We start from the raw sequence: 19,891 nt of genomic DNA on the forward strand, positions 1-19,891 counted from the left end.
GGCGTTGGAACAGAAGCAGAAGGATGAAGGGAGCGTGCCAAGCTCTAATCGACGGTGCAGAGAGGAAGTTCAGCGATGGAATTGTGATTCTGTGAACAGCACAGACGCCAGGGGACTGGGAAATAGCTGACAGCACTTTTCCCAATGATGGAGATCACCTAAAGTGTGTCACTGTGCCATGCAGACTTCATACTGCAGAGGGGCTTTTGTTTACATTTGCATCATGTGTTACACTTTTTTAATCTTTAATTTTAAATTGAAACTAACATTTAAAAACATTTGGTACAATGTGGAAAGAGGAAGAGTATTTCCACCAGGAGCAGAAACGTCTGACTCAGCATGACGATGCTGTTGGTGGATACTGAAGAGCTCAGCCTGTCAAGACAGGATTAGGTTATCGTTTTCAAAAATGTTTATTCAATTATATTCTGAGGCCAGTTATCTGGTATAATCTTTGGAAGTCTATTAAAATAAAAATGAAATCAGATGTGTGGTCTTTTGGTTGTTTTTGTTTTGTTCAATAAGCAGATGTTGGTGTTTCAGCAATGCAGTAACTTAAGTTTAAAAGGCTTGTTAGAAACTATGAAACACATCATACAGACTTGTGGACATTAGAAGACGACTAATAATCATCATGAATAAGACTAAAGGCAGGAAGGTGTCCTTTATAACTAATAATATTAATAACTAATAATATTAATATCATAGTCTGTCTGCAGCTGAGACAATACAAACTCAAACTGTGGGGAGAAGATTATATCACTTCAGTTTAAATTGACCTGGAAGCGCCACATTTTCACAGACTTCTTTATTTACAGCATTTTTTACGTGCTGTATAGATTATACAGTTAGGTCCATAAATATCTGGACAGAGAGAACTTCATTTCTGATTTTGGTTCTGTACATACACTAAAATCAATTTTAAATGAAACAACTCAGATGTGTTTGAAGTGCAGACTTTCAGCTTTAATTCAGGGGGTTGAACAAAGAGATGCAGAAAAATGTGAGGAACTAAAGCATGTTTAACACAATCCCTTCATTTCAGGGGAAATGTGGAGGAAAAATTAGAAAAAATAAATAACTTAATTAAATTAATTAAATAATAAGATTGCCAGCTGGTAACCAGCTTCATGCGACCGCTTATCCTGGTCCCAGTGTTAGGGTCAGTGAATCCAGTTAACAGAAAGATATCCTGGATATACTTGACTGACTTTTTAGACTCAAGATTAATAATCATAATAAAAATTATAGTCTAACATCCAGAAATCTGCACGATGTGTTTCATTATGTCTAACAAGCCTTGTACAGTTAAAGCTAACAGTTACTACATGACTGAAACACCAACATTATCTCTTTTATTAAAACATGCATATTAGGGCTGGCATCGTCACTCATGTCTAGAATCGATTTGATTCAATTTGATTCAATTTGAATCGGGGAAATTTTGCCTCAGACAGTCAGAAATATTATAATTCAGGTCATGCATCAGTACATTTCTATATTTTTATATCTATAAAAAGAAATCTGACACTTGCGAGACTTTATCAAAGGTGTGAGCGTCACAGCAGATGCCTTTGTGTCAAAGTAGCTGAGGATCAAACAGAAAGACATGAAGGTTTTCCTGACCTGGGATTTTATACAAATATTCTGCAGTACATCAAAAACAAAAGAAAACCATTAATGAACATATGAACATTACCTGATGCTGCTGACGTGAAGCAGAGCAAAGTTACAGAGGTTTGATTACAGACACAGCTGAGCGTTTTGCAATTTTGCATCATTTTAAAAAGTTTAAATTTGTTCAGTATTGAACGGCAGAAACGAGGCTTTGTTTTCATAAGTAAGTAAAAGAAAGAAAAAACAGCGGCCGACAGGCTGTAAGAACGGTAGACTTGTGCATAACAAGCAAGCGAATAATGCAGAAAACAGATTTTTAGACGGGAAACTGTTCTTGAAGTACAGAGAGAGAGAGAGAGAGAGAGAGAGAGAGAGAGAGAGAACTGTGCATGAAGTGTGATTTTATCCTGGTGGCAGCAAAACAATCAGAGGGAATTCATGACGATGTTTATGTGAAGCGTAGTTTGGAGCTTCTTTTGCTGCTGGCTTACTCAATGTTGTTTGGAGAGAGATCAAACCTGCAGCTTCAGAATCAGCACAAAAAGGGCGTAAACACAAAGCGCGGAGCCGCCGAAACATCAGAATCAGCGAGCTGTCGGCTTTCAGCTCGTGTCCGTGCCGTCAGGTGAGAAAGTCACATCTCACTGATTCTGATGCGTCGGCGGCTCCACGCTTTGTGTTTACGTCTTTGTGCAGAATCCATGTTCCTGCTCTCATTTACTGTTTTAGCTGTTTGGTGGTTGTTGAAATTTTGGGAGGTTTAACCTGAGATTCTGGCGTTTTGGCCAAAATAAGCGGAGATACTGAAGGACCCGTCCCATCCTGGCAACAAGCTGTTCCAACTTCTGCAATCTGGTAGAAGGTTCCGCATCATCCGGGCAAGGACAGAGAGACTCAAGAGGAGCTTCTATCCCCAAGCCATCCAGGCCCTAAACACACACACCCGCCCTCTCACATCATCCATAATTGACTGAGACAGGACTCTCTTCCAGACACTCTAAACGAAGGCACAATGTACATTCCAAATACCTTTAATTTTAAATATGTTTATATTGTCAATCCTCTAAAATAGTCAGATGTCTATTCATATTAATGTACAGAATTCACCTGCTTGCTGCTACTACTGCACATTCACCCAATGTATATACTATATGTATATGTATTCTTCCTCTACCCCCCCCCCCCCCCCCCCCCCCCATTTTTGCACATGTCGAGGAGCGTGTCAGGCTACATTTCACTGTGTGTTATACTTGTATAACTACACAGCAAAATCTCCAGTGTTAAATTAACACTAGAGAGTGTCTATATGGGTCCACACCTCTGAGTGTTAAATACAACACTGTTGAGTGTTAAATTAACACTTTTGACAGTGTTATATGTTTAAAAGTAACCTAGTCAGTTTTGAAGATTAACAATGGCTAACACTGAGCAGTGTTGATTTTCTAACACTGGAATATTTCTAACATTTTGAGTTATTTTCCAGTGTTAGAAAATCAGCACTTCTCACGTGTTCACCACTTTGTGTTGGTCTTTCACGTGGAATTCCAATAAAATTGATTCATGTTTGTGGCTGTAATGTGACAAAATGTGGGAAAGTTCAAGGGGCCGAATACTTTTGTAAGCCACTGTAAAGTTCACTATCAGTAACATCATAGCACCACCCAGCTATATAGAAACTCCGTCATGCTAGCTAGTAGCAGTACGAGTTATTGCAACTGACTGTAAAAAGTCAGCACAATGAAAACAAACTCCACCTAAACTTGGTTTATATCTGACCCAGATAGACTGCAGGTCATAACTTCTTACCTGAAGTCCAGTTCACCTGACACTCTGACCGGCGGCCGCCTCGGATCTCTGCTCCTCCTGCCTCCCCTTTCCCTCATCCACCTGCTGCCTCTGTGGAAGCTCCACCATAGCCACCACCAAACAACTGACTTATTTCTACACATCAACCAGCATCCGGCCAATCCACCACCTTTCATTGTTTATACCAGAACAAAAAAATAAAAAAACATCATCGGCCCATAAAAACAAAAAATCACCATCAGTATGCCCGATGGCCAGTCCAGCTATGGTCGTGCCATCAGTTAACCCTTCACGTGGCAGCTGTGACACGCGTGCCCAGGGTTGCCGACCCCTGCTCTAAAGCATCTGATTTGGATTCCTGAGATCAAATATATTTTCCTTTGGCTTTGTTTTCTTCCCATTTGTGGCTTTAATGTAGTGTTACATCCTGTTTGTTTGCTTCCCTCTGTATACATGTCCAGATTCACTGTTATGTTTCTATTCTTACATTGCTGTGTGATCACTGTTCCCTCTGCTGACTGATGTGACCTTTTGTATCTCACACTGATACTTGTCATATTTGTATCTGCGCCTAAAAGATAAAAAGTTTTCCATGCTAAAACACAGCTCCACCTCCTGCAGTTCTCCCTCTGAACCACTAGATGTCTCTGTTATCTAAATGAAGACGTGCAGCACAGCAACCACAGCAGCGCTCAGATCACACGTGACCTGTTATTATTTATGAAAGCATGAAACAGGTGAGACAGGTGGGATCAATATTAATGTTGTGGAAATATATGAAAAAGCAACAGAAGCAACAGAAGAGTGAAAACATTTCGTGTTTCTAGAAAGATCTTTCAGCTCACAGCTGCTCACAGACTGTATTTACAAGTGACAAACTGCAACTCTACAGTACGTCTACAGTATATATCAAATATATTCTGTATTCAAATCTATTGAGTGATGTTTGAAAGTCTTTCCAGGTGAGTTTGATCCAGGAGGGTCTGAAGCCAGAGTCAGACAGAGACTGTGCAGAGACTGTAAAAGGACAGAGCAGCAGCAAAGCAGTCCAGATACACTGATGATCCTCTGTCAGATCCAGAGGGACACACAGGGATGATGCTGGACTCTACATTGTGTCTGACAGTGGAGCTGTTCTCAGAGAAGTTCACTCTGCAGCACTGACAGTCATCTGCACTTCTTCTCATTCCTCTGTCAGTCACTGTTGGATGGAGCTCTCCTCTCCACCTCCCAGTAACATGGCCCAGTCAGAGCGTCTCTACACACAAGCTGCTGCTGCTTCAACCTCTCTGGATCATCAGGACACAGCTCCTCCTCTCTCAGCACACACACCGTCCTGTTTACCATCATCAGCCCCACCTGCAGAGAGAAGAAGGAAGAGCAGAGGAGATAAATGAGTGTTTCCAGAGACTCTTCATCAGCTGTCAGTCAGTGATGCAGCACATCCAGTATAAAGAGCAGCAGGGACTTCAGTGCTGGGACTGTACTAGGACTCATTGTTGCTTCACTTTTTCTAATCTTTGGATTTTTATTGAAGTTGATGAAAATGTTTTTCCCTCCTAGTTTGAGTTTGGACTTTCATTCATTAGAAGAACCTTGGTGTGTCCACTCTGAGCTCTGTAGGAACTAGAGATGGTACGATACCGATACCGATATCATAAATTTGGATATCTGCCGATACCGATATGAATCCGATATTTTTTAATCAATAAAACGTTTTTTTAATATCTTGCTGCATTTTGTATAAGTTCATACGCAAGTTTAAAAAACAAACAAACACTAAAGCTATTCTGTTGTAAAAAAATACACTGCGCCCAAAATATTTCATAGTTCAGCAACACTGATCAATCTAATAAACTTAAACCTGCAACATCCTCCCTATTCTGGTATTTTAAAGAGTACTTAGCAGAAATATTAAGCAACCTGACTAATAGGGTTGCAAACTCCCAGCAAAAAAAAAAATAGGGAACCACCCTCCATCTCATGATGCTTAATCGATGTAATCAAATTTAATTTGATGCAGGGGAAAAAATGCACAGAAATAAATTATTTTTCAAGAATAATTAAATAGATTCAACATCTTTCTTCAACAGAATTACAGAACTCACAGATGGTACCTTCCCAAAGGAAAAAGTACTATAGCTTACTAGGGTATATTAGACTTAACAGTTACTATATACAGTAATGGACTTCTATATATTTTACATCAGATTAAAACTTTGGGTATAAGAGTCAGATAATTATTTATTAAAAGCCAGACATTTTAAATGAGAATAAGAAAGAAAAGTCTGTCTTTGTGCCCCCTTTTCCTTGTTCATGCCCTATCGGCCCCCCTGGCTAAACTTTGCTAGATCCGCCCCTGCACAGTTACCAGCTGTCAGCTGTAGAAAAAGATCCTGGTGTAGAAAGTAATATTAAATAAATTCTAACAACAGCTTATCAAGCTTAAACGTTCTGCTGTTGTTCAGCCGCTGGTTTCCTCTTTCTGGTGCAAAGTGGACCAAAAACAAACAAGAGAGACGGACTCGCGACAGAAAAACCGATCAGCTGATCATTAAGCAGTTTCACGATTGAAGTAGCAGCAGGAGAGCGAGAGGCAGTCGCTCCATTAATTGGTTGTTAAGCTTAACGTGGGAATGCTTTACAGACATTCAGAGATGAACTTACACACTTGCTTTAATTCTCTATTGGATGACTTCCTCGGAGATGAGCCGAGTTACGCCGTGTAGCAAGTTTTGTGAGGTGCTTTATTGATATTTAATGGATCGGATTACATTTTTTATTTCTCACCGATATCCGATCCAGTAATTTACGTCAGTATCGGACAGATACCGATACGTAATATCGGATCGGTCCATCTCTAGTAGGAACCCCAACAACAAGCCCAACAATCTAGATGGACGGTTCCAGCTGTTAAGTGGAGGAATTCCATCCAAACATCTGCTCTCACTAAATTCTTCCTCACCTACAGACTGTGTTCTTCACTGCTTTAAGGGGCGATCGTGGCTCAAGAGTTGGGAGTTCGCCTTGTAATCGGAAGGTTGCCGGTTCGAGCCCCGGCTCGGACAGTCTCGGTCGTTGTGTCCTTGGGCAAGACACTTCACCCGTTGCCTACTGGTGGTGGTCAGAGGGCCCGGTGGCGCCAGTGTCCGGCAGCCTCGCCTCTGTCAGTGCGCCCCAGGGCGGCTGTGGCTACAATGTAGCTTGCCATCACCAGTGTGTGAATGGGTGGATGACTGGATATGTAAAGCGCTTTGGGGTCCTTAGGGACTAGTAAAGCGCTATATAAATACAGGCCATTTACCATTTAAACTTGGAAATGAATGCAGTCATTGGTCTGCGTGCTGCTTTGTTCAGAGGGCTGATTGGCTGTTGACAGCGTTTTATCAGAGCGTGTCAGCTGTTACTATGGTGACCATAAAAGGTCAGAAACAGGAAGTGTTTGTGTCCAATCCTGAAGCCTGTCACCATTCTCCTCTCACAGCTTCACTGAGAAGCTGCAGCTTTACAGGAAACACTGGATCTTTGTTTCATACTGACTGTGTTTAGTACAATACTGCTGACAGCACCACCCACTCACTCCACCACTCTACTTACAGCAGAGTCTCCAGTCTGCAGTCTGGACTCTGCTGAAGATCAGACAGCTGCTTCACATCTGGATCCTTCAGGTTGTTTCCTCTCAGGTCCAGCTGTCTCAGATGGGAGGGGTTGGACTTCAGTGCTGCTGCCAGAGAATCACAGCTGATCTCTGACAAACCACAGACACTCAATCTGTATAAAGAATGAAAGATGTAAGTTTATTAGACAAAGTGTGAGCTTGTGTGATATTATTCTGTTATTATATGTTACCTTATATATGTAATCAAAGTAGTTGAATTAGAATACTGCTGTAGATCATATTATACCCTTTAATATAGAGTGTGTGAGCTGTATGTAGTTTAGTTCTCGTTATACTTTTGAGTTAAAAGAACATATTCACATATTAGTTCATTAGATAAATGTGCATCACTCTGTATCCTTGATCTGCTGGGAATGTGTTACACTGTTTTCTTGACATGCTTAATTGTTGAATCATGAAGAGAAGGTTGTAAGCAGGAGACTCTGTGTCTAAAGACAGGGGAGATAGATAGACTACATTCCACACCCCCACCTTACAGAAAGCAGAGAAACAACTGCTGAGGTCATAACTTAGGCGCTGTAACAGAGAAAAAAATGTGATGTTTTGGCTTTTACGACTAGCTGGGGGCCACTAGAGACTATAAAAAGCTGAGCAACCCGTCACCATTTTGAGACATGTGCCTGACCCTCTGGTAGCATCTCTCCCGTCCGGACGTTGTAATGCTCTGACTGTTGAATTGTATGGAAATAAATGATTGTTGATTGAGCATTGATACACCGAGTATTGTCCCTCCTTCAGCCCAAAGATTCAAAGAATTGGGAGATTTCAACAACTTTGTGCCGTGTGACCCGGATCTTTGGTGTGCTGAGGAGGTGTAGATTTGGCCTTTGGTGAGATCGTGGGGCAAAGTGAACAGAAGGCCAGCCTAAAACAGAAAGGTAAGCACAGCCTGTTGTATTATAAATACCAAATGTGCATATTGGGCTTTCCAAATTAATCTATTCGCTGAGTCACATGTATTTTCACAGTAAATTTGTCGGTGTCTGGTTTTTGGCGCAAGATACTAACAACATAAGTTGAGGCTGAATTCCAGTGTGTTAAATAAACTGCTTCTACCGAGATACTAATAAGATACTACGTTGGACTAGTTGCAGTAAACTGCTTCTACCGAGATACTAATAACATACTACGTTGGACTAGTTGCAGCCACTTTACCTTCCACATTTAATTTTGTCTAATACTGGCTTCTGTAGCAATAATACATTAGAATTTCTTCTGAAGACGCGGCCATTAGTTCAGTACATTGAAGTCGAGGTTTTGGAGTTGTTTATGGTGTCGGTAAAGTCCTGGCTCTTGCCGGCTATGAAATAGAAGTTGATTTAAGGAAAAGCAGATGCTGGCTCACGGTGCAGTTGAACACTGGCAACGCGGAAGCGAAACACGTCCGTAGGTTTGGTTTATGATACGGCCGTGTTCCGGTGGTACGGCCGTGGAGTGCAGTAGTGGTTGGTGCTAGTTTTAGTACATTGGATAGAGGTTTGACGGTGGTTTGTGGCGTCAGTCGAGTCTCAAGGGCTGCGGTCATAAAACAAAGTAAAATTTTACTTGCCAAGAAGTACATAGAGCAAAACCTGGTTTATGATGTCAGGTATAACTTCGGGGATGCAAGCATCACTTTTATGATGCGACTTTGCCCCGTTGTGGCGGTCATAAGCGCAGAGAAAGGGGTATTTTGGTCTATGGTGCAGTGTGCTTTAAGAAGACCTAATAGTTGAGCTCAGAGGTTTCTGTGCAAATTTCTGCTGATGAGAGGCGCTCTCTGTGTGTCACACTGATGGTGTAACGCGCTCTGGCCGTGGGTGAGGCGCGCTCTGAGTGTGCTTTTTGTGTGTGTGAAGTCTGAACACAGTGACAGTGACGGTTGATGTGTTTGATTAGGAGGACATTAGAGCAAAGACACATTTTAGGATCAAAGGTTGATGCCTAGTGTACCTGTGGAAATAATTTTGCCCTAGGAGTGGTGACCCTCCTGTTCGTGGACGCGCGGCCAGGACCGGCGGCGTCCGGGTGCCGAGGTGGTGACTTGGGGAGGTGAGGGCCCCCGCATAGCTACGGAATAACACTGGGACCGCAGCGTAATCGCGGGTTCACATTTATTCCAGACTAGAACAAGACACATTTTGCGAACAAAGGTTGAGTCTAGATTAGTAAAGAAATATAAAAAGGTTGAATTCCTCGTTTCAGTGGTTGAAATTGTTGTGTGCCTGTCCCCTGACGAGTGTGAAATTAAAATAAAGAGGGAATTTGGAGCCACATAGAGATAGACGGGCATAATTGGGTGTATTACTCTGTGGTGTAATAAAAATAAAAAAGAGAGATAGTAAGAGGTGTGTAGTGGAGAATTATGGAGGAGTACAGAGAGGAATGTGTTGGGAGACTGGCGTACAGTTTACGCTGTCAAGGTAGGCGTGTTGCCTGCTTATCTGTTTAAAAGTGATGAAAATGAAATTAAAATAAATCTCTTAGTGTGTTAATACAGGAAGCTGCGGACCTGGACCAACTGCCCCCACAAGCACAGCGGCCGAAGCAAAATTATAGGTAATGGGAACCACACCCAGCACGAATCAGCAGCTGTGAAAAAGACAGCAGCGAGGAGAGAATTAGAGGAGGAATTAAGAGAAGTTTTAACACATAAAACTGGGGCCAACGGACTTGTGGAGGTTGGGAAGGCGTCCGGAGCATCACAACAAAAAGGTGAAACAAAAAGCACACACAAGCAGAGAAATGTGAGAGAAAGGCTCCTTTTAAGGTAACGCCTAGTTTGAGAAAAGATAAAATTAACCTGCCTGCCTACAAATGCACACACACGCAATGAAGAAACAGCTTACACTCATGAACACGTGAAGATTTTCCAGCAAGGCTAAAGCAGCGAAACTTAACATACATCTGTTGTTAAAGGATAAATACATTACTGACAAATAAACCCTCTGGGTTGCAGGACAACAATTTAACTTCAAAGAAAAAGACACTGGTCTGACCAACCAGTGATGACACGACAAATTTAGGGGTTAAAAGATTCAAATTGTGACATGTTTTCTGCTGATTGATTGATACAAGTGATTACTGAATGAAAGAAAATTTCCTTTTGGGCTTTTAAACATGATCTTAAGAATTTTAACAGGTGCATGTTGTCCTGTCAACTTGGTGGGTTAGGAGTTGATTATATCGGGAGAGAAAAAAAAAAAAAAAGGGGGAGAGAAGGCTGACACAGGGCCTGGTCCCGGTGTTTCTCCCCTCTCGTTGTAATACAGCCAACACAACATCATTTTCCTGTTCGTTTGCTTTTGTTTTTGCCTATTTTTGTTTTTTTGTTTTTTCTCTATATATATTTAATTACAGGCTGCTTTGCCGGCCCTGAAAGCCGAGGCTGACTGGACTCCTGCTCTCCCCCATACGTGACACTGACCAAATGCTGCAACAGCTGGACCCACAACAACGACCTGAGAATGTCAACAGACCTGCAGGAATGTGATCTCATGCAGCCGAGACGGAGAGCACTAAACCTAAGGCCCGTTTCACTACACGGGGGAAAATTCCCAGACAGCTTCAGCTGACAGAGCTGTGACGAGACGCCCGCCAAGCCCGAATGAAAAGTAAGGCCGAGCGAAAGAATGCTGACCTTGATAACTTTGCATTCACACTGTGCAGGACAGTGATGGACCAACACGGATGATCGGGCGGCGAAAAGGGCGTGACCGAGACAGGAGGAGTAACTGAGGACAGAAGGCACCTCAGAATGGACAAAAAACACAGAAGAAGATGCAGGTTTCACCTGCGGTGAACATCGACACTGGAGAAAGGACTGCCCCAATTGGGGTCAGAACCAGGACGGACAGAACTTTGGGCAGCAGCAGCAGCAATGGTTGCAAACAAACTGAAAAAGAGGGGGGCAGGACCCCAGGGCACGCTTCAGGCAGTGGTTTACCCAGAACACCAGAACAGGAAAGTGATGATCACACACACACACACACACACACACACACACACACACACACACACACACACTGTGTGATTGCTGATGCAATGAAGAATGCTTTGCTTATGCTGATATGCAAAATGCTGCACACAAACATCCCAGTGCATAATTTTTATGAGGAGCCATTGATTACTTAGAATGTGTTATATGTCACCCAGAGGGCATTTATGTAGATTTTAGAAATAAGGTCTAAAACGGTTTGGTTATGAAAATAATGTCTGTGCGTGATGTCTGTTTATGGCTCAAGGCCTTGACTGAATTCTTTGCTGTGCTTCACACAGCCCTGATGAGGAACAGTGGCACAGAGTGAAAATGATGAATTAATAGTGTAAGTTTAGGTTGGAGTACGGCATTTTCTGTGATTGAGTTTTAATTCAAGGAGGAACAAAAGGTGTTACGGCACCTGAGGTTCTCATTCCCACACAAGATTGTCCCAGCAGGAAGCAAAATGTTCCTGTGAATTTCTGGTTGATTGTTTGGTTTTGTTTAGCGCTAGTTTGATGTTATCAGTGAGCTTTGGCTTGTGTTCTTTCTCGTAAGCGAGAGAGGGATAGTTTTATGCTTGGACATGTCTGCAACGGGCCCTAGTTTGTGTTATTTTAGTAGTATTTTGTTGGTTATGTCTGTTTTCGTTTTTGTTACAGTGCACTGAGATAAGAAAATCTGAGAGGTGTGATCCACCGGTGGTGATATGTTGATATTTTGTGAGTTCATGATTTAACAATCAGCTCTTTAAACCAGGCCTGAAAGATTGAAATTTAAAGCGCTATAAAATATTATTACTGTAAACAGTTGCAAAGTGTGCTTCTCCATGATTGTAATTGGCTTGGGAGAAATTCACCTATAGGGAACACTGATCTAAAAGGATTGCAGCGAGTCAATCCGGTCCAAAAAACAACAAGGAATTGTTTTCCTTTTAAAATGATGACGTCATCTTGCTGGTGATGGATGCTCAAATAGGTTGCGCGTGAGACTCCATTATCAGCAACATCTGGTATGAATGTGTATGGAGGTATGCATGTGAATGGACTGTGATGGACTGACGACTAAAAGTTTTGACTGACTTGATACTGAGACAATGACTGCACCAACTTTAGGATTAGTAAATGCCAATAAACAATTCATAAACAATTCACCCAGCCGACAAGAGAAGGGTGGATGCTTCGCTTTGTTTTGTTTTGTTTTTTCAGGAGCAGGAGGATAAGAGAGACTGGAGGAGGAGACTCTAGCTTCACATAAGTATGAACTGCAGACTTAACACTGTGGTTGCTGATTTTGAGTTACCACATTAACCACAGCAGGCCACTGTAAAAAAGTCAATTAAATTTTATAGAGGAAAATCGCCAAAATTTAACAATACCTATGAATGACTGGCCACATTCAGAATAGAGATATGCAATAACAAACATTGGTCCACGTGATTTAGGTTCTCATTTGAAATAGTAAGTTATTAAATGTAGAATATAATTGACAGGGACATTTGATAGGATGTGGTACTGCAAAAGAACAAGAGCAAAGTAAATAAAGAAAAATATTGTGTTTGGTTTGGATAAATTCAGATTAAAATGTACCATTACACTCAGAGGATCAATATGAAATAAAACATATGCAAAATTTGTATGAAGTACATGACTGATAACTGTTCTGTCCTGAGCTTTTGTTTCTATAGCACCCACTTGACCACACCAACAGTTTCTCGCCACCAACAGGGGGTATTTGCAAAGAATAGGGAGGAATATCATCAAAACTGGGAAAGGTAAGCCCCGAAGGGGGTGATGACACCATAACTTTCACTTATGGTCAAATTCTTAAAATTTGACCCCAAACTTGAAAATTCTTCAAACATTTAGAGATAGAGTGGATAAACATAATGTCGCAAACCACATAAGGATGGAGCATTTGAATCAATAAGATGGTGAAATAACACGCAGTAAAATGTGGATCATGTTGATTATGTTTATTCCAGTGTGCAGAGGAGTCAATTCCCTTCACAAAGCTTGTAAATTCACTTGAACCAAAATTGGGAGCTGCAAGAGTTAATAGTCACAATACCCAAGGATAAGCACAAGAGCATGACTGATATGGTGGGACTGGGATTTTGCTACACTTAATTATTGCAGACACAACTAAAACTATAACTGAAACTAATCAAAACTAAATTAAACTAGCAAACAATTGGTAAAAACTGATTTATACTGATATAAAATTGAAAATCTGAAGTCGAAGCTAAATAAAAATAAAAGCTAATGAAAATTTCAAAACTATTACAACCCTGGTCCAGACTAAGATGGCGTTGGACATCTTCAGGGCAGAAAAGGGTTGGTGTGACCAAGCTGTGGTTTGGCTTGTTGTCAAAATGTTACAGCTCTGGATGGACCAGTTACCAGGGCATGGAAGGATGACAGACTTCATTACATGAGGAGAAGGGAAATTTCTGGGATTGAGGATCCTCTGGGATAACAAGGCTGGAGCAACGGTACTCGAGAGAAGAATTTCTGATACTTTCTGAGATATGATGTCACTAACCTTGTCTTTTAATTGTCTAGCTCCAATGAATTGACACATGGGAGTGTGTCAAAAAGGGGGAGTTGAGTCCGAACAGCAAACAATGGTTTTATGAACATCTTATGACGTTATTTCTGTGTTTAATAATTTAGCTATGGTAAAACTTAAGCTTATAATGTGTTAGACTTAGAAAGGGTTCACTAATTTTTGATTTCTTTTACATACACATAGATTATGATTAGAATAAGTCCCTGGGTCAAAGAGTCCTGAACATAATATTTTAAACCAAATTTGAATCATTAGAACAACAATGGATAACAATATTAGATTATCAAGGCTAGGGAGAGAGGTGTTTTGGTTTTCTGTCTCTTGCAGAGAAAGGAACAGACACCAGACGGGGACACGGAGATGTGAGGACCCTTCACAGCAGAGACAGATGTAGGGACTGCCGAGACAGCAACTGGGGTCAAGTGTCATGACGTTTGGGCTCCTGGAGAAGATGGATCCCACAAACACAGCAATAACCATGAAGGGGTTGGCGAAAACCAGGAACACCAGACCAACGAGGTTCGAGAGGCTCTTGGCAAAAAGGGGGACACGCCGGTGAACCCAAAACACACAGATCTTTGTTTGAACTCAGGGCAGAATAATCCCCAGAACTGTGCAATGACTAAAGGGTGGTCTAACCCCGGAGGTCGAAGAAAGAAGCTGAGAATCACCCAACTGGAAGACACTGGTAGCTGCAGCAATAAAAATAAAGGTTAAAAGCTCCTTAGACAGAGGTTCTAGTCTAAGTACATTTGAAAGGTATAAGGGGGCATTAAAATGGGAGTGGAAAACTGGAGCACCAAAATAAAGCTGTGGGAGAATTGGGGAGTGATGGGAGAGTCATCTGTAACTGCTGTTATGGTTGTAAATCTAACTTTGCTTGCATCTGAACTGCGTGAACACAGAGGTCATCCCACATATGGTCCACCCGTTAAAGGGGGACAGAGGGCCTCAGGATCAAGAAGACCTGGACCTTGCAATGCTGGAGTGTATGTTGTAAGTGATCTCTTTGAAGAAAAGAGATCAAAGGGGGAATTGTGATATTATTCTGTTATTATATGTTACCTTATATATGTAATCAAAGTAGTTGAATTAGAATACTGCTGTAGATCATATTATACCCTTTAATATAGAGTGTGTGAGCTGTATGTAGTTTAGTTCTCGTTATACTTTTGAGTTAAAAGAACATATTCACATATTAGTTCATTAGATAAATGTGCATCACTCTGTATCCTTAATCTGCTGGGAATGTGTTACACTGTTTTCTTGACATGCTTAATTGTTGAATCATGAAGAGAAGGTTGTAAGCAGGAGACTCTGTGTCTAAAGACAGGGGAGATAGATAGACTACGTTCCACACCCCCATCTTACAGAAAGCAGAGAAACAACTGCCGAGGTCATAACTTAGGCGCTGTAACAGAGAAAAAAATGTGATGTTTTGGCTTTTACGACTAGCTGGGGGCCACTAGAGACTATAAAAAGCTGAGCAACCCGTCACCATTTTGAGACATGTGCCTGACCCTCTGGTAGCATCTCTCCCGTCCGGACGTTGTAATGCTCTGACTGTTGAATTGTATGGAAATAAATGATTGTTGATTGAGCATTGATACACCGAGTATTGTCCCTCCTTCAGCCCAAAGATTCAAAGAATTGGGAGATTTCAACACTTGAAATCGTTCAGTGTTTCATCATCTGTTCAGAGCTGAAGAAGGTTCAGAATGTAGAAGTTTAGAAAATGGAAACTCCAAACAGCTGAAGCCAACAGGAAGTGTAGCCCAGTGGCAAACAGATGGAATTAGAGACTGTTTATTGTAATTATTATTAAAGGTTTTTATTCTGTTCAGTTAAAAACACTCATGATTGGAGAGAGACTCTAAAGAAAAAATCCAAATTATTTTGTATGGAATTGCTTTATTTGTGTTATTTATTTATTTTTGTTTCTCAAAGGTTATTTTTTTGACCTGGATGCAAATGCAGTCCAACCAATGGGATTGTTTGTCCCGCCTTGTGTTTTCATGTTTGGTTGCGCTGCTAAGGCAACCCGTTCTCACTCCCAAAGCGTAACATTTTACGCTAGGTGACAAATCGTCACCATATTACGTTTTCGGCTACCCACCACGTTCCTAAATGACGACCTCGGAAAAAGAGGAAATATGAGAACCGTCTGGACTGAACCTACACATGTTCGCTCTTTTTCTTCAAATCGCTTAGAAACACGCTATTTAACATCATTAAAGTCCTGGTTAAGGTCAGGAATAAGGTTATGGTCAGGGCTAGGGATAAGGTTAGGTTTAGGGCTGGAATACAGGGCTGGAACGTCTACTCCCGCGGGAGCGTCATTGCACTGGATTCCAGCCATAACCCGCCGCGTACCATAAGAACGCCGAAGGTCTCCTTTCGCGTTCCTCAGGAACGCCGCGGGACGTGACAAAACGTCGCCATGTTACGCCTCGGGAGTGAGAACGCTCTGGCTAAGGCTGCTTAGACACACGCGCCATAGCTGTACCTGTGGGGAAAACGTGGTAGCTGTTGAAACAGCGAAGCTTTTGGTGTCTGCCTGATTAGCCGCCAGATTTGGATAGCCGAAGCTAGTTTTATGAATACGAAGTGCTTTGCACTGGTGAGTAACGAAACTGTTAAAGCCACTGATCGGCATCCTGAAATGTTAATGTTGTTTGTTTCAAAAAAAAAAACAAACGCTAATGGTGACGGTACTATGCAAGTAGCTAGCGAGTGTGCTAGTAGCTAGCGAGTGTGCTAAACGCTCACTCCCGTTGTTAAGCGTTAGTTGAGAACTTATTAGCTGTTGTTAGGTTAAGGAAAAAACAGTATGTCTATCTGATGTATTGAAATGTTTTATTGTGTTACTTTTATTCATCACTGTTGTTACTTGACATTGAGCAGAGTATATTAAGGTTGCTGCTTTTAATGAGCAGTGTGAATTGCTTTAATGATTGGTGATAGCTACATTGCCATGTAATGAAAACGTTTAGAATTTGATTAGTTGTACAACATTAGAAATTGAAACGCATTTTGTTCATGATTTATACTTTAAACAGAAGTGTTAGTTAAGTGTGAACCATGTTCATTTGAAGTAATTCTGACCTCACTCTTAGGTCAGGTTTTTTTGAGTTGGAGAAAGGAGCCGAGATTCCTCGGAGAACATTGGATTACAGACTTTGTGGAAATCCGCAGAAGAGGAATAATTTTCCATTGCAATGGATGGCGAGCCACAGCCCATTTGGAATTGAATCTGGAAGTCTGGTTGCCTGAACTGTGGTAGGACAAAACAGTGCAAACCATACATCGATCGTGGACTGAACTCACACCAATAACTCACCAGATCACCAAACAGGCCTGATCTGGATCCTATTGACACTTTAAAAGACCCGGGTCTAACATTCTTTTCTTTTTATTTTGGGTATCTGTGCGCGCACACACAATTTTGGTTGTTATTGTAAATGCAATACAGTGCACAAATTTCAAATATAGTTGAACCGTTGCTTCATCATTTGCAGTTGTGGTTCCATTGTGGTTACCCACCCTAGGGGCTCCTGTCGTTCCTGAAATCTTCTGATTTGCCCATTGTTTATATATTTTGTTACATACTGGTTACAGAAGCAGCTTCAAACAGGAAACTGTGCAGAGTTTCAGACTATATGTCCTGATGCAGCCAGTTGGATTTTGGAGATTTGAATCTCTGTTCTGTGACTAAGTCCTTGAATCATTTCTTCCAGTTGGTCCAACAAGACAGACTAAGTATTGGACATGTGTTGTGGCTCCATTAGGGGAGCTTCTAAATATGATGTGATGGCCCCTCTGGGTCTGTCAGGTCACAGGACTGAAGAGAGCTCAAACTGGGCACACAGTTGTTCCAGTCTGGAGCAAAGACTCTATACTGGGACTGAGGGACTGCTTTGACTGCACCCACTGGGATGTTTTAAAGGCTCATGTTCTCACTTAGATCATCGATTTCTACTGAGATTTCTTTCTGGGAAAAATGGGGATTACTTTGCAAACAGGAAGTATTTTCCCCAATAAGCAGCCCTGGATTAGTAAATCACTCCAACATGTTCTCAGGCAGAAGAAGCTGTCTTGTTATGAGGGAGAGAAGAAAAAGATTGAGGCACAGAAACTTGTTGAAAGAGAGATAAAGCAGCTAAAATCAGGTGTAAAAGTAAAGCAGAGGATGAGCTGAATAAAGGACACTCAAGGCTGGCTTGGAAAGGAATGAAGTCCATGGTGGGGATGCAGAACAAGGAGCAAAGATGAATGTGATGCTGAATCAGCAGAAGACTTGGACTCATTTGATTCCAGCTTTGATATCATTGATTTCAATGAAGAGCTTTGTGATTGTAGCAAAGGGCTGGTAGCTCTGAGAGTCCCACTGATGAGGTGTTTGTGTGGAAATCTCTTAGTGGGACCAAAGAGAGAAAAAGCCCTGGTCCTGATGCTGTGGGAGGGAAATGATTGAAGTGTGCTGTGAGGAACTGACTGGGAGATTTTCACACATTTTCCAGTCCTCCTTGGAACAACAGGAAGTTCCCAGCATATGGAAACAAAGGTTAAGTGTCCTATGGCACTCAGTGATGATGATGCTGGTCTAATTGGTCGGCGAAAATGTCGAAGGAGCGCGCTCAGTATTTTTCGGCAGCAGAGCAAGAACTCTTGATTGAGGGATTTCAGGAGTTTCAGAGTTTAATTAAAACGCAAGGGAACACTGCAAAGGCTGCAAAAGCAAGGAGAGAGGGCTGGCAGAAAGTTGTTGACAAATTAAACTCGTAAGTAATTTAATAATAATAATAATAATAATGGATTGGATTTATATAGCGCTTTTCAAGGCACCCAAAGCGCTTTACAATGCCACTATTTCCCGTCCCTCTTCTCAGCTGTTTCTCTTTCCCTCTTTCTTTCTCCCCTTCTTTCCCCCAGTCAAGTCTGTCCCGTATTCAGCAAGTGAAAATAAAATAAACAATAAAAGGTGAATCAAATGGACCATTATGGCAAGGCTGGGATGGTCAATTTGGTAAAGTAAATCCGTTGGGCATCTTTCTTTTAGACAATAATTCTGATGGCAAAAGAGCCAAACGGGACAGGCAAAAAAAAAAATACAATACTACTATTCATTCACTCTCACACACTGGTGGAAGCAGCTACAGCTGTAGCCACAGCTGCCCTGGGGCAGACTGACAGAAGCGAGGCTGCCATATCGCGCCATCGGCCCCTCTGGCCAACACCAGTAGGCGGTAGGGTAAATTTATTATATAACACTATATTATATTATAGTATATTACATTATATCCTCTTTCACATTAGAGCCACAACAGGACCCACTAGAACATGGGAACAAGTAAAAGTGAAATATGAGAATATTCTACAGAATGGTAATATTTATCACTTATATTGCTTTTCGTCTCTTGGAAAGAGACCCTGAAATAATCTGTTTGTTTGTTCATAACAGCAACCAAGAAAAGGGCAGAGCAAAAAAAGACAGGTGGTGGTCCTGCACCCTCGTCAACAAGTTGGTTAAGTAAATAATACCCTCACGGGAAAATCGATATCTCTCTATGAGCACACTGTCGCGCTGAGCTAAAGGATCCTGTCTATACCGCAATATACGCTGAATTCTGAAAACTCTCCTTATCAATCTTGCACCTTCCGCAATGGGTTGCTCGCGTATACGGACAGGACATAGCTGCGACAGACTTCACAAATCCACCTTCACTTTTATAGCCGTGGTCTCTCATCTTGATTACATGAAGTAATTTACAATTAGGCTACTACTCTAAAATATGAATTACATCTGAAATAATCAAATACATGAAATAGAATGATTAATAGTACATTTCCCTTTTTTTAGGAAATGACCTAAAGAATCAAATACTGCATTAACTTTAGTTACATTGATAATATTTATTTATGGAAAAACTGGAAAAATATCGCTGTTGCTTTCGTATAAATGAAGTGGACATACCTGAGTGGCGGCGATATAGTCCTGTTTACATAAAGTAAGCCTGCTCCCAAGCATGTTTACGCTTACAGATCTGTTGCTATGACAGCAAGTCCCGGATGAGCTTTGGAGAACCGAACGATCCAAGATCACGCGAAATCGTCAACAATCAAATCCAGCTAACTTACTTAGCGAGGTACGAAGAACGGAACCCTGGAGTCAGAAACAGGAAGATGCAGGATTTGGGCTGAAATGGGGAAAAGTGGTTTGCACTAGTGCCTTAAAGCAAGAAGGTTGTAGGTTGAAGCTT

General features: G+C 41.5%; 1 protein-coding gene and 1 pseudogene across 3 annotated transcripts in view; one reads left to right on the forward strand and one right to left on the reverse strand.

Annotated features, from left to right (window-relative positions):
- LOC146675501 (protein NLRC3-like) overlaps positions 1–19,891 on the forward strand; it is a 507,908-nt gene that overhangs the window by 73,520 nt on the left and 414,497 nt on the right. The window lies entirely within an intron of this gene.
- The window catches only part of LOC146675505 (NACHT, LRR and PYD domains-containing protein 12-like), a 39,852-nt pseudogene continuing 24,352 nt past the window's right edge, over positions 4,392–19,891 (reverse strand). The window contains exons 11-12 of the transcript XR_014910283.1: positions 7,021–7,194; positions 4,392–4,782 (exon numbers count right to left, since the gene is read on the reverse strand). The product of XR_014910283.1 is annotated as an NACHT, LRR and PYD domains-containing protein 12-like (transcript). The remainder of the gene's footprint in view (positions 4,783–7,020; positions 7,195–19,891) is intronic.

Source organism: Rhamphochromis longiceps, linkage group LG3, assembly GCF_057381845.1.
Source record: "Rhamphochromis longiceps isolate RC_006_pf linkage group LG3, R_longiceps_female_GT1.1, whole genome shotgun sequence".
Lineage (NCBI taxonomy): Eukaryota > Metazoa > Chordata > Actinopteri > Cichliformes > Cichlidae > Rhamphochromis > Rhamphochromis longiceps.